This window comes from Episyrphus balteatus, chromosome 2 (genome assembly GCF_945859705.1).
Source record: "Episyrphus balteatus chromosome 2, idEpiBalt1.1, whole genome shotgun sequence".
Taxonomy (NCBI): Eukaryota; Metazoa; Arthropoda; class Insecta; order Diptera; family Syrphidae; genus Episyrphus; species Episyrphus balteatus.
In genome coordinates, this window is record NC_079135.1 from 57,255,222 (window position 1) to 57,267,307 (window position 12,086).

General features: G+C 31.6%; 1 protein-coding gene across 4 annotated transcripts in view; it reads left to right on the plus strand.

Moving 5' to 3' along the window:
* Positions 1-12,086, plus strand: part of LOC129908812 (motor neuron and pancreas homeobox 1) — a 272,840-nt gene that overhangs the window by 56,723 nt on the left and 204,031 nt on the right. The gene's annotated exons all lie outside the window — the stretch shown is intronic.

The following is a 12,086-nucleotide window of genomic DNA, read 5'->3' on the forward strand; positions in this document are numbered from 1 at the left end:
TGAAAATACAGAAGTAAGGCCAACAAAACACAGTCCACAAATTTCGCTTCGTATTCACATAATGCTTATAGCTTTCAATGATGAAGTGCCCAGTTCAGGATGTTGGTTTTTCAATCTTTTCAACGAAATTTAGGGAAGTGATTCGAAATCAGTTGCGGCAACCACTCATTGTGATATGAGAATTCTATAAACTATAAGTAAGATATTAATGTAGGTATCGCATATTAAGTATAATTAAGTGAGATCGCGTGTAAAAAATCACAAAGTATTTTTGATTAGCAGCAATTTAAACACAAAAATATATTACCTACATCTTCATACCATACGATCTATATTTAGAAAATAAGATTTAACTAAATATGTATAATTTTTCTTTGATGAATTGTCGGACCTATAAATAGTTATATTTCTTATTATAAAATCTTAATATATTTTATATAATTTTATACCAATGTACCTACTGCGAGGAAATTCAACTTAATGGTCTAAATAAAATTAACATGGGTATCTAAAGCATTTATAGATATAAAACCATATCACTGCGCTAATTCAAAAAACCGACAGATGGCGCTCCTATCTACTAAAGATAATTCGAGTATGCTGAACACGATGGCGTCTTTTGTTTTTCAAAGTTGGCTCAGTTAAGAAAGATTTTGGCCTTTGAAATGTTCTGTTTTAAGCCTAGAATCATCGAAAAGCCACAATCATGATGTGTATTGCAATAGTGTGCTCGTTATTTTAAAACAATTAGATTTTTATGCTCCAAAGGTCTAATATGGTTAAAATAAACTAAAAAAAATATTCCCCAAGTTTCAAGTCTCTAACTTAATTCTAACCCGTACCTTTAAACTGTTGAATTGTCTTACGGGAAAAAACATGGTGTTTTTTAGACCTTGTTCGATCCAACCAAACCATTTGTTCAAAAAATTTAAAACCTTACAGACTTAAACTTTATAGGTGTAGCTATCATGTGTATAGATTTCAGATTTTTAATTGTTATAATTTTGGAGATTCCGTTTGGTTAAGAAAATCATTTTTTTCAGACTTTTTTTTTAGTTTTAATTCTTCGGACTTACCGCGATTTAATTTTTTTAATATAAGAAATTTGAAAAACCAAAATTTTTATTCACAAATAAGCAAAGTATGTATATTTAAAATAAAAAATAATTTGAATTTAGTTCATAGTTATATTAGTTTTGTATTTATTTACTATACTGCTCTTACCTTAACTACAAAATTTTCTATTTTGATTTTTTTGCCTACTTTGAGTTGGGGCATTGGCTCTGATTTATTCTCATCTATATTTTTAACCTAAGTCTTCAAATAAGTCAGAAATTTCCAAATATTTAAAAAAAAATTTTTTTTCATTTTTATATGCAAATTGCGTTATAGGATTTAGTGTTTCCCTCTATAACTCAGAAGTATGAAAAATGTAGTTAGGGCCTTTACGAGATTACGGGCAGTATAGTACTTTTCTTGAATCGGGAACACGTTTTTTGAATATCGATGTAAGTTGAATTATAAATAGAAGCATGAAATTTACAATATATTTAGTTTGTAATCTTAGCTATATTCCCAAAAATTTCGTTTTGACATTTATATATCTTCTTAGTCTACGGCTTGTGCAATAATCAGTTAAACCCCAAAAAATGCTAAAAAGCCAGAATAAACCTCTTTTCTTTCTGTTTGAAACGGTATTTTACAGCTTTTAAATAATAATAATATAGCTAAGAATACGAACTAAATATACTGTAAATTTCATGCTTCTATCTCATGTCAAACATAGTGAAATCATAACCCTTAAATAGGGGTTATTTTGGCTTTTTAGCGTTTTTTGCGTTTTTTCAATTAAGCGGTTCACTTAGAAGATATGAAAATAACGCAAATTTTATTTTTAGGACTTAAAGTTTAAGAATGGAACTTAACCAACTGTAAGTTGCATATTTCTATCTTTAGTCAAATCGTGGAATATCACAGTATAAAAGTGTTTTTTTTTTTTTTTTAAAACTCAAAACTTTGAGATTAAAATTTTTTCATAAGGAGAACAGCTATCGATTTGATTTAAGAAAAGACATCTTTATTTCTATTTTTAGAAGCAAAACTATAATAAACTTAAAAATGACGTTTTCCAAAAGTTCGAATGCGGGTAGCGGGGAAACCACCCAACTTTATATTAAAACATCATGGATTTGCTTCCATACAATCTTAGAGAACATCCTGACAAAGTTTGAGCAAAATCTAAAATGAAGCAGCAATTCCGATTTCATACGGAATGACATATTTTACAATAAACGGTTTTTAAAAATTATTGTAATCGAGAGCGGTGAAATTTTTTTTAACGTTCTTCTTTGACCTTCTAATAATGCAGCCCAATACTCGTTTTACAGATTCATCGACTTTCCCTGGATTCCGAGGTTTTAAAAATTTAATGTTTAATTTTACTCGACTATACAATGGATTTGTAAAAAAAAAGTGCAGTAAAATAATTTTGTTTTCTCTATTTGTCTTTTCGGATAAGCTTGCAGCCAAAAAAATAAAAATCAGATTTTACTTACTACTTTTCAATTTTCTAGATAACTAGAAAGCAAAGAACAATATGGTTTTCAGTGCTTTTATTTGTGTTTTTTTTTTCCAAACCATAACATGCCCTTTAAGAAATAATGTCGTGTTTCTATTTGAAATGCTCTTTGTCGAGAAGATCAAAGAAACAATGTTTTACTCTGGTACAAAAGAAATTTGACTTTCAAAAAATAAAATATAACATAACAAAACACTGAAAAGTCTTATTGAGGACAAAAAAAAACAGCTAATTAATATTCACGTTATATTTGTTGGATTCTGTCTTTGGTGTCTTTGTACCGCAGGCTATTACTTTTTTTATCTCACTCATCTGCCCTTACCAAGGACATTTTCTCTTTGACACAAGAAGTGTAAAGGATAAAAATTGAAGTATGAAAAAGGATTAAAAAGATCCTGAGCGAAAGAATTGCTTTGACATTGTGAGTACTTAGAAGAAGGGTGCTTGAAAGGTTAACTTGTTCTACATAAGAAAAGAAGCTAACCACCATCTTAAAGACAAAGTAAAAGAGTTCTTAAATTTGATTTAATTACCTAGAAAATTTGAATGCTATACAAGAGATAATTGTATTGTTAAATTAATATTCTTGATGACCCTGAACTTTGCAGACAATTTAACTGCTGGTCTTTGGACTTCTGCCACTGCCGTAAAACTCAACTGATTTTTAAAAACTTAATGACATTGCTTCGTTTCAATAAATAGCGTAAGTGATACAATTATTGACACTGCAAAATTTCAATATAGTTATTGACACCCTCTTCGTAAAGAACGTTTTATAGGAAAAAATCGCAACGATTTATATAAACCGTTTTTTTAATTTCTTCGCTCTTTCTTATTCTCTCACTCTTTGTTTTTAGTTGGGAGGTAGCTACTCAATTTTGTTTTAAATTTTGAAACGTAAACATCACTGTTACGAGAGTGTGTTTTTTTGTAAAAAAGTGTCTATTTCGTTAAGGAGTCTTAACATGTAAGTCAATAATTATGTTGTACTTAGTAAAAGTATGATCATAAAAATTTATAATATATGAAATTTAATGTCCTGGAGAAGGATTTAATGTATTTTTATTGTTTTTCTCTTATTATATATTTAATAAAATGGGGTGTCAACTACTGTCTTAAGATTTTAACATTTTCTATAATTGACACCCCTGTGTCAATAACTGTCTTGTATTGGAGTACAAACGTTGACACTGTATCTATAGTTGTGCTTATAAAGAGTGTCAATAATTAGATCACTCTTTTAAATGAATACTAAGCTGGAAAAATGCTTAAATATACTAGGAAATACACCAAAACGGACCTCGAAAAACGCTCTTGAAGCTGTGAGTATACAAAAGATGTCCAAAAAGGATGCAGCCAAATTTTTTTTAATATTCCTCGAACTACTCAACTAACACAACAGCTTCTGACAATTGAAATCTCGCAGGTACCACTTTTGATACAGCTTGTATTGAGCTTGCTTCAGAATTTAATTGCTTATAGAAGTTCGAACTTGTTTAACAACTTGTAGTAAGTTGTTTGAATACTCCTAAAGAAACTTAACCGAAGAAAGCTTGTTTTTCGGATAAGCTTGGTTAGTCAATTTATAAACTATCTGTCGTATCTAAAAGCTTCGATAGAGCTTCGGTAAAGCTTCGTTTAAGATTCTTTTAGACCTTATAAGTACATTGTTATAAAGGGTCTAACTTGTATAACGTTGCTCTTTTCCATGCCCAACAACCTAACTAAAGTTTAACAAAAGCTGAAATGTATCTTCGGTAATACCTTTATCGAAGCTGAAATGTTATTTGGGAGAGGATGTACTTCATGCCGTCAAGGATTTTCTTGAAGAAGACAAAAAGGAAAATCCATTTGGGCCACAAAACAGGCGAACGGCTAGTTTAAGGCATTTTTGAGCCGACACCCTTCAAAGGGTGCCACGTAAAGGTTCAAGAAAATAACTTAAATCAGCCTCAACAAAAAAATCGTAATTTGTATTTCCAACTGACTGTTTGAAGATATGTCAATAATTGTATAAATATGTGGTGTCAATAGTTGTACAAGTATGTCAATAATTGTATAAATATGTGATGTCAATAGCTGTACAAGAGTGTCAATAATTATATATTTTGGTAGAGTTTTAGAAAAATCAAAATTTAACAATATCACGAATCTGTTAACCGATTTTAATACAAATATAATGAAAAACAATTGAGTAAGGTATTTAAAAATGTACTAAGAGTTTCACATATCCATACCAATTATATTTGCCAGCTGTGTGAACTGAAAAATTCCTTATGGGTGTCAATAACTGTATCGATTACGCTACTCAATACGATATTTGGTAATTTTTTTTATTTACCGTTTTTACGAAGTTTCGGCCAAAAGAGTCAGAAACGCTCAAAAAATGTCGTCTAAAACTTCAGACTTCCGCCACTGCAACTAACATTTGGTTAGTTAGACGAAATATTTATATTAAATTTTTATGTTAAACCAATATTGGCTCTTATGTTCAAAAGTGCCCCATGTATGGGGCAGCTTTGAACATGGAAGGGGCACTTTTAAACAGCAGCTTGAGTTTAATTTCTATAGGGTCAATGTGGGTAAATGTAAACAATTTCATGTCATTTTTTTCTTTTGACTTTAGATTTTAATATGATTTTACGGAACAACTTGACAGGTATCTTCAAATGCAAATATGAAATGATGGCAATTCTTTTTTATAAATATAAACAAATATTAACCAAATTGTTTAAATTGCTGTCAAATATGGCATGTTTACAAATACCCCACCATGTTTGTGTTTTTTTACAAATTCGGGGTAAATGTAAACAGTGGTTTAAAATTTAGAATTTCCTCTTTATCATATGGATAACGACTTGAAAAACGTTCAAGAAGGTATTTGAAAAAAAACTTTTTCAAATTCCAATAAAAGTTTTTGTTTTCTTCCTTTGATTCTTTATATAGGCACCCAATATGCATCCTGAGCAGCTCTGGACGTCATATTTTTATTTTTTTTACGTCAAGCACCGATTTTGCAACATCATTCACTGAAAACGATGTGTTTGCTACTTTAAAGTGTGACTCCGTGGCACTTTAGCACTAGTAATTGACTGAAACTACTTTATTTTTATTCAAACCAATAATTTCAGCAAAATATATGTTTACATTTACCCCCAGAATACGTTGTTTACATTTTCCCATCATGAAAAATATTCTGGGGTAAATGTAAACACAGGCAAATCGACATAAATGTCCTGTATTTTAAAATTTGTTTGTTTCACATAGAATCTACATCAAAATTCGAAACTAAAAAGTATTTGCAAATTGTACTGACTTAATTGAATCTGCAAAAATTTTTAATATTTCTGAAAGACTAACGACTTGTTTGACACTTTAAAAAATTATCTTTCACGGAAAATACGCTCGTCGAATGAATTCTCACTTGACAGCAATGAGTTTGACGTATAAGTTAAAAGATACATGCGTCCGCGATTTGTACTTATGTATGCGTGAAAGAGATTTAACTGAAACTTGTTATGAGCCATGTTCTCATTTACCCCTGTTTACATTTACCCACATTGACCCTACCGCTTAAGCGGTATATAAAATAATCGAGTTCTCATTCTCATCGAGATCAGTCTAGTACTCGTAGAACTCAGAATCGTGAACTGAAGAACTGAGTCTTTTTTTTCAATCTTCAATAATGTTGTACATATTTCCATTTTTTTCTTTAATTTTGACAACAATTGATAGTTTCATTATTCTTTTTATAGGAACATTACGATTTATTAAATGAAACACATTAAAGTTTCCTTAAACATGTTCAAAATTGCCCCAACTTTGTCAACGACATAAAATGTTAAATAAATATTTAACATTAATATATTCATTCAAAAATTCACCGTGATTTAGTTTAAAATTTATTAAACATTAACAAAAATTATATTGCGTTTTGAAATCACCAACCAAAATTTTTTTAAACTCTTACAACTAAAAAACTGAAATTATGCAAAACCACTATAAAAATCACCTGAGATGACCAAGGAAAGTCATTGACGTTTATGAATATGGTGTTGGCGGGTTCAAATATCGAATAATTTCTTAAAAAAGATTGATAAACTAAAATTTTATATGCAGTGTTCAAATGTGCCCCTTGTTCAAAAGTGCCCCATTCTCCTCTACTCGATACGCCATTGTTTATGTTTTTTTTCCCCGTTTTTTTTAAGTTTCGGCCAAAAGAGTCAAAAACGCTCAAAAAAATGTCGTGTAAAACTTCAGACTTCTGCCACAGCCGTAAAACTCAAGACTCAACCGTTTTTATAAACTTAACGGCAATCGCATCTTCTCAATAAATACTCAATATCCCAAAAGAGCTTGTAAAATGTGCAGAAATAAACCTCGAATTAAATCACCGGAATAAAAATATTGCCATTATGTCTGATAGTCAAGCTGCCCTAAAAGCACTTAAATCCTACGAAATCAACTCCAAGCTAGTATTGGAGTGTATAGGAAAACTTAACGAACTTGGCAAAATAAACAAAGTCAGTCTCCACTGGGTACCTGGGCACGTTGGTGTCCAGGGTAACGAGGAGGCGGACTCTATAGCAAAAACGGGAGCAAATTCCCCTTTAATGGGACCCGAACCGTATTGCGGAATAGGAAAAAATGTTATTAAAAATAAAATAAAACTAGACGAGGAGACCAGTGCCTACGTTCTGTAACTTAGTCGAGAACTTCTCGCATCGAAAAATTGTGAAACAAAAATTCCATACGTTTCTCTATTTGGAAAAATAACCTGTGTCTGTATTTTGATGTGAGAAGCAACCCTATAAATTTTTTATTCTATTGGAATTATTGGAAACTGTCAAAAAAAGGGAAAATATTTTTACCCTTGGCCATCAAAGGTCATATACATAGTTTTACAAAAAAATATCCCAAGGCTCGGTAGTCCGAAGGTAGGGCAGTCGGTCAGCGAGTGGAAGGTACCGAGTTCAAGTCACGGTTAGGGCATGAAATTTTTTCTTTTTTTTTTCTTTAATATTCTTTTTTTTTATTTTAAAAATTTAATTGATACAAAAATAAATAACCGTGAACACTTTTTCAGAACTAACATCTCACATTTAATACAAGAATATCAATTTTTTTTCAAATATCTTACTTTCTCGCATCCTTTTTGCTTGTGAGTAATTTTGGCAGTTCAATCGAGAAATTATTTCGATAATTTTCTTACAGACACAGTTTTATTCACATTTTTCCAGTCATTCAAACATTTTTATTCCGAAATGTTTCAAGTCGAGAAAATTTTGTTTATAGAAACAAGCGAATGTGAGAAAATGATTTTTGTGTCGATTCACATTATTTTTGTTCCGATTTGCGTGTTTCATGCGAGAAATTTCTCGATGCGAGAGTTACAGAACGTAGGCACAGGAGAGCAAAAAACTGGGCAGAACTACCAAAACTGAGACAAGCGAAAATGCTTCTCGGGAACTACAACCGTGAGCGTTTCAAATCATGTATCAGTCTAAGTACCTAGGAACAATCTCAGGTTAATCACTGGGCTCCTCACAGGCCACTGTAAGTTAAGAAGGCACCTACATATTTTGGGCTTAGTAAATAGTGCAACATGTAGATTCTGTAGCGAGAAAGAAAAAACACCGGATCACATCCTGGGTAGTTGCAATGCACTAATACATCAAAGATTTAAACACATGGGTCGCTACCAAGTCGAAGAGGATAAATTGCACTCTTTGAAAATACCCCAAATAATCAATTTCATGAAAGGAATTAGGTTAGAGGAGGAGCTATAAATGAGGTACTAACTCATATAGCTTAATAGGGGGGTACAATAGATCTTACAGGTCGCAGTTCAGCTTACACCCCAAATCACAATTAAGAGAATAAGATATTTATTTGAAAACAATTTTTAGGAAATACAAAAAAATTAAATAGGATCCCGAAAAAAAAAAATAAAAACACTCTTTAGGCCCAAACTTCGTAAAACCGGTAAATAAAAAAAAAAATAAAAAAAATGGCGCATCGAGTATTTATTCAGGCGCAGCGATTGCCGTTAAGTTTTTGAAAATCAGTTGATATTTACGGAGAAGTCCAAAGACAAGCAGTTAAATTGTCTTCAAAGTTCAGGGTCATTTTTCTTGCAGGTGTACAGAACTGGCAACTTTCAACTTTTTAATCCGTCGTGCCATCATGCAACAAGGGAACAAATTTTCTTTTTTTTCTTATTATCTATACCCATTTTTTTTTACGTTTACGTGCGGAATGGTATAAATTTAATTTAAAATAGATTAAAAGGCCTTTTAATCTATTTTATTGAGACTCATACAGCTGCAGCGCGTAGTTTTTACGTATAATTAATTTAATTTAAATTTTTTTTTTTGTTCGTTTTCTGCTCAATGTGCCAAATATGATCCAAACCGGAAAACCCAAAATTTTCCGACTTTTACTCAAAAATTTGAAAATTCCTGAAACACGTGTCTTTTTATTTAACATAATATACCATATATATTTTTTTCACGCAAAACAAAAAAATCATGCGGTAAGGGGTTCCATGAAAAAGTTAAAAATGACTATTTTTTCTCTGTGTGATAGTGAATATTATGGATTTATTTTTGACATTTTAATTTCTTTACATCCAGATGTATTTTTTAAACTAGTGAATAATTTGGCCGTATGAAAAAGTAATTTTACATCTGGATTTATAAAGTTAAACACATCTCCAGAGAGCAGTTAAGATTTGTTTGGATTTAGAGCCCCCGCACATTAAAAACTTTCTATCCGCCGATAGTTTAGTCGGTCTCTTAATCATAATGAAAATGTATGAGAGTGTGCACACTACAACGATTAAGTATCGGCCGATAAATATAAAATATTTCCTAGCGACCTGATTGTTTAGTCGGCTGCCTGTGCGCACACTATCGGCCGATAGAAAGTCTGTGTGTGCGGGGGCTCTTAAAGAGATTGGATTTAAAAAAATGGATTTAAGATTCGAATTAAGTAGTGAATATGGATTTGAATTTATTTTTGACATTTAAATTTCATTACATCCAGATTTTTTATTTAAACTTGTGAATAATATGGCCGTAAGATTAACCGGGGTCTAAACGCCCCATTGTCTTCAACGCAAAACAGTTAAGTCTATGCGTTTTTCGTTTATTTTAACTTTTTTCCCCCCAGTGTTGAACGGTTCTTTTAGCTTTAGGCTTTGTCCAAAATAAAAATCTCTTTTTCAACAGTTTTTGTTTTTACAAAACGCTTCTTAATAAAACAAATCAAGTTGATTTCTCTCGAAAATATATAAACTTAAGCCATGTATGCAGTTTGGGGTTTAGCTTCCAATTATAGATTTACAAAAGTTTTTTTTTTTAATACTAAGCATTGGCTTAGCTGTCCCTGTCAGCTCGACTGGTAACATAAAATAATCATTTTTACCAAAAAACAAAACCGACTTCCATGGATCAGAACTGGGTTTTATGGTTTTTCATATAGTTTCTATAGCCAGAACTGAAATTGAAATGAGACCACACTGCAGGCATCAGCTTTCCAATACAAAAAGAATTATCAAAATTGGTTCACTCAGTCCAAACTTATGAGGTAACAAATATAAAAAAAAAATAAATAAAAATGCAGACAAATTGAATGCCTCCTCCTTTTTGGAAGTCGGTAAAAAAATAATATATATTAAGATTTTGGATAGAATTTTATAGGGTAGCTAAAATTAAGCTCGTTCCAAATGGAAGTTGGAAAATAAAGAAATAATAATAATAAAAATAATAATATTAAACTGTAAACATTAAGACAAAACAATTTAAAAAAATCACTGACAGCTTCGCGTAACATTTATTTTTGACAATTTTTGTTTATTTAGGGCTAATGTTTTGGGAAGCCTATGACCCCTCCCCCTCCTCCCCCCCCCCTACCCCAAATCGAAATTCGAAATCCGCGCTTGACTGGAGTAACACTTTGATGTTTAAAAAACAAGCGCATTATTTACAAGTGTAACTCTTGAAAACTTTAATTTATTAATTATATTTGAGGTGATAAGACAAATCAAGCTTTGCCGCCTTCATGGTTTCACTCAATTGTATTGCAATTAGGATTTCACACTTGTTTTACAAGAGAAGGAGGTTGGTTCAAGTGCTAGCACACCCGTGCAACACATCCTTGAGTTGTAACGTATGACAAGGTGCAGAAGGTGTTAGATGCATTCAGTTTTGTTTTTCAATTTAATTTGCTCGATTGCAATGAAAGACGAATCCGCCACCACAACATATGGCACTTGGTGGATGCATTCTTGGATATTTGTACTTTACCCGGCTGCAGGCTTTTGTCTAGTGCAATATTAATGCTTCATTCAACAATTCGAACACTCGTGGATTCGGTGATGAGGTTAATCTTCACACCTCAAACAATAAGAATGCATCCTTAAATTCTTTTGCGGATTGAGAACCTCAGACGACGTCGACGGTCGCTGCAACGGCTAATGAAAGAGGAATTTCCATCTTGTACTGTGTTGAGGGGGTGGGCGTGAGGGTAATCAATTTTTCAAATGCATTGTTTTTATTTTAAAATAGGTTGGTTCTTAGTGAATGAATGTTGTGTAAGTTGGTAGTATGTAAATGACGTATTCTGCTGTATATGTACATTGTACATTTGGAAAAACTACAATAAATATATAAGTAAGGGTAAGTGCATGATTTGCAGGGTAGACCAGCTTATTGAAAATAATTTTAATTAAATATTCAGCAAAAATAGATTTTTAAAAGAAAAACAATTGTAACAGGCTAATTTGTGGCATACAGGGTAGTATTGGGGTGGTTTACATTGAAGCTTCCTCCGTCTGCTAGGACCTTTATATCGGGTCAAAGGGCACACAATATTTTATCTTAAGAACAGTGGGTTTTAGAGAAAAAAAAATGTTCTAAAAATTTGTAGCTTAGCTAATTTTACCTCTTAAAACTTTTTTATCACTCATCGTTTAGAAAAAATAAAAAGAGCTCACTTTTCAAATAGGTCTAGTGTGTTCCAAAAAATATTTTTTTCGATTTTCGGTCGGGCCGCCCGCTAAATTTGTTCCTAATTTGTTGTAATGGATCAAACGAAATATGCTAATAGGCCTACTTTAGGGCTCTCAGAATTTGGTAACTTGTTCATCCCAAATCCTTACGGTTTTCGATTAAATGCATTATTTGTGAAACTTCGAAAAATCGCTACTTTGCAACAGTATTTTGCTTCCTCCGTCCATAATTGATTTTTGTTTTTTAATTTTCTTTCACTTAAACATTGCCCAATAATAAGAACCAGTTAATTGATCAAAATATTTTTTATTTCATACGCCATTTTGCTGCAAATTAATTAACAGTTCCAAGTTTTATAAAAACTCAATTTCTTACTTTTATTTCATAGCAAAACGCCCAAAATTAAAATTTGTGTGGGGTGACACTGGTTTATTATGACACTGGCATTGCAGTTTTCAAAAAAGTATAAAAGTCTCCAAAGTTGAAGTTAGATC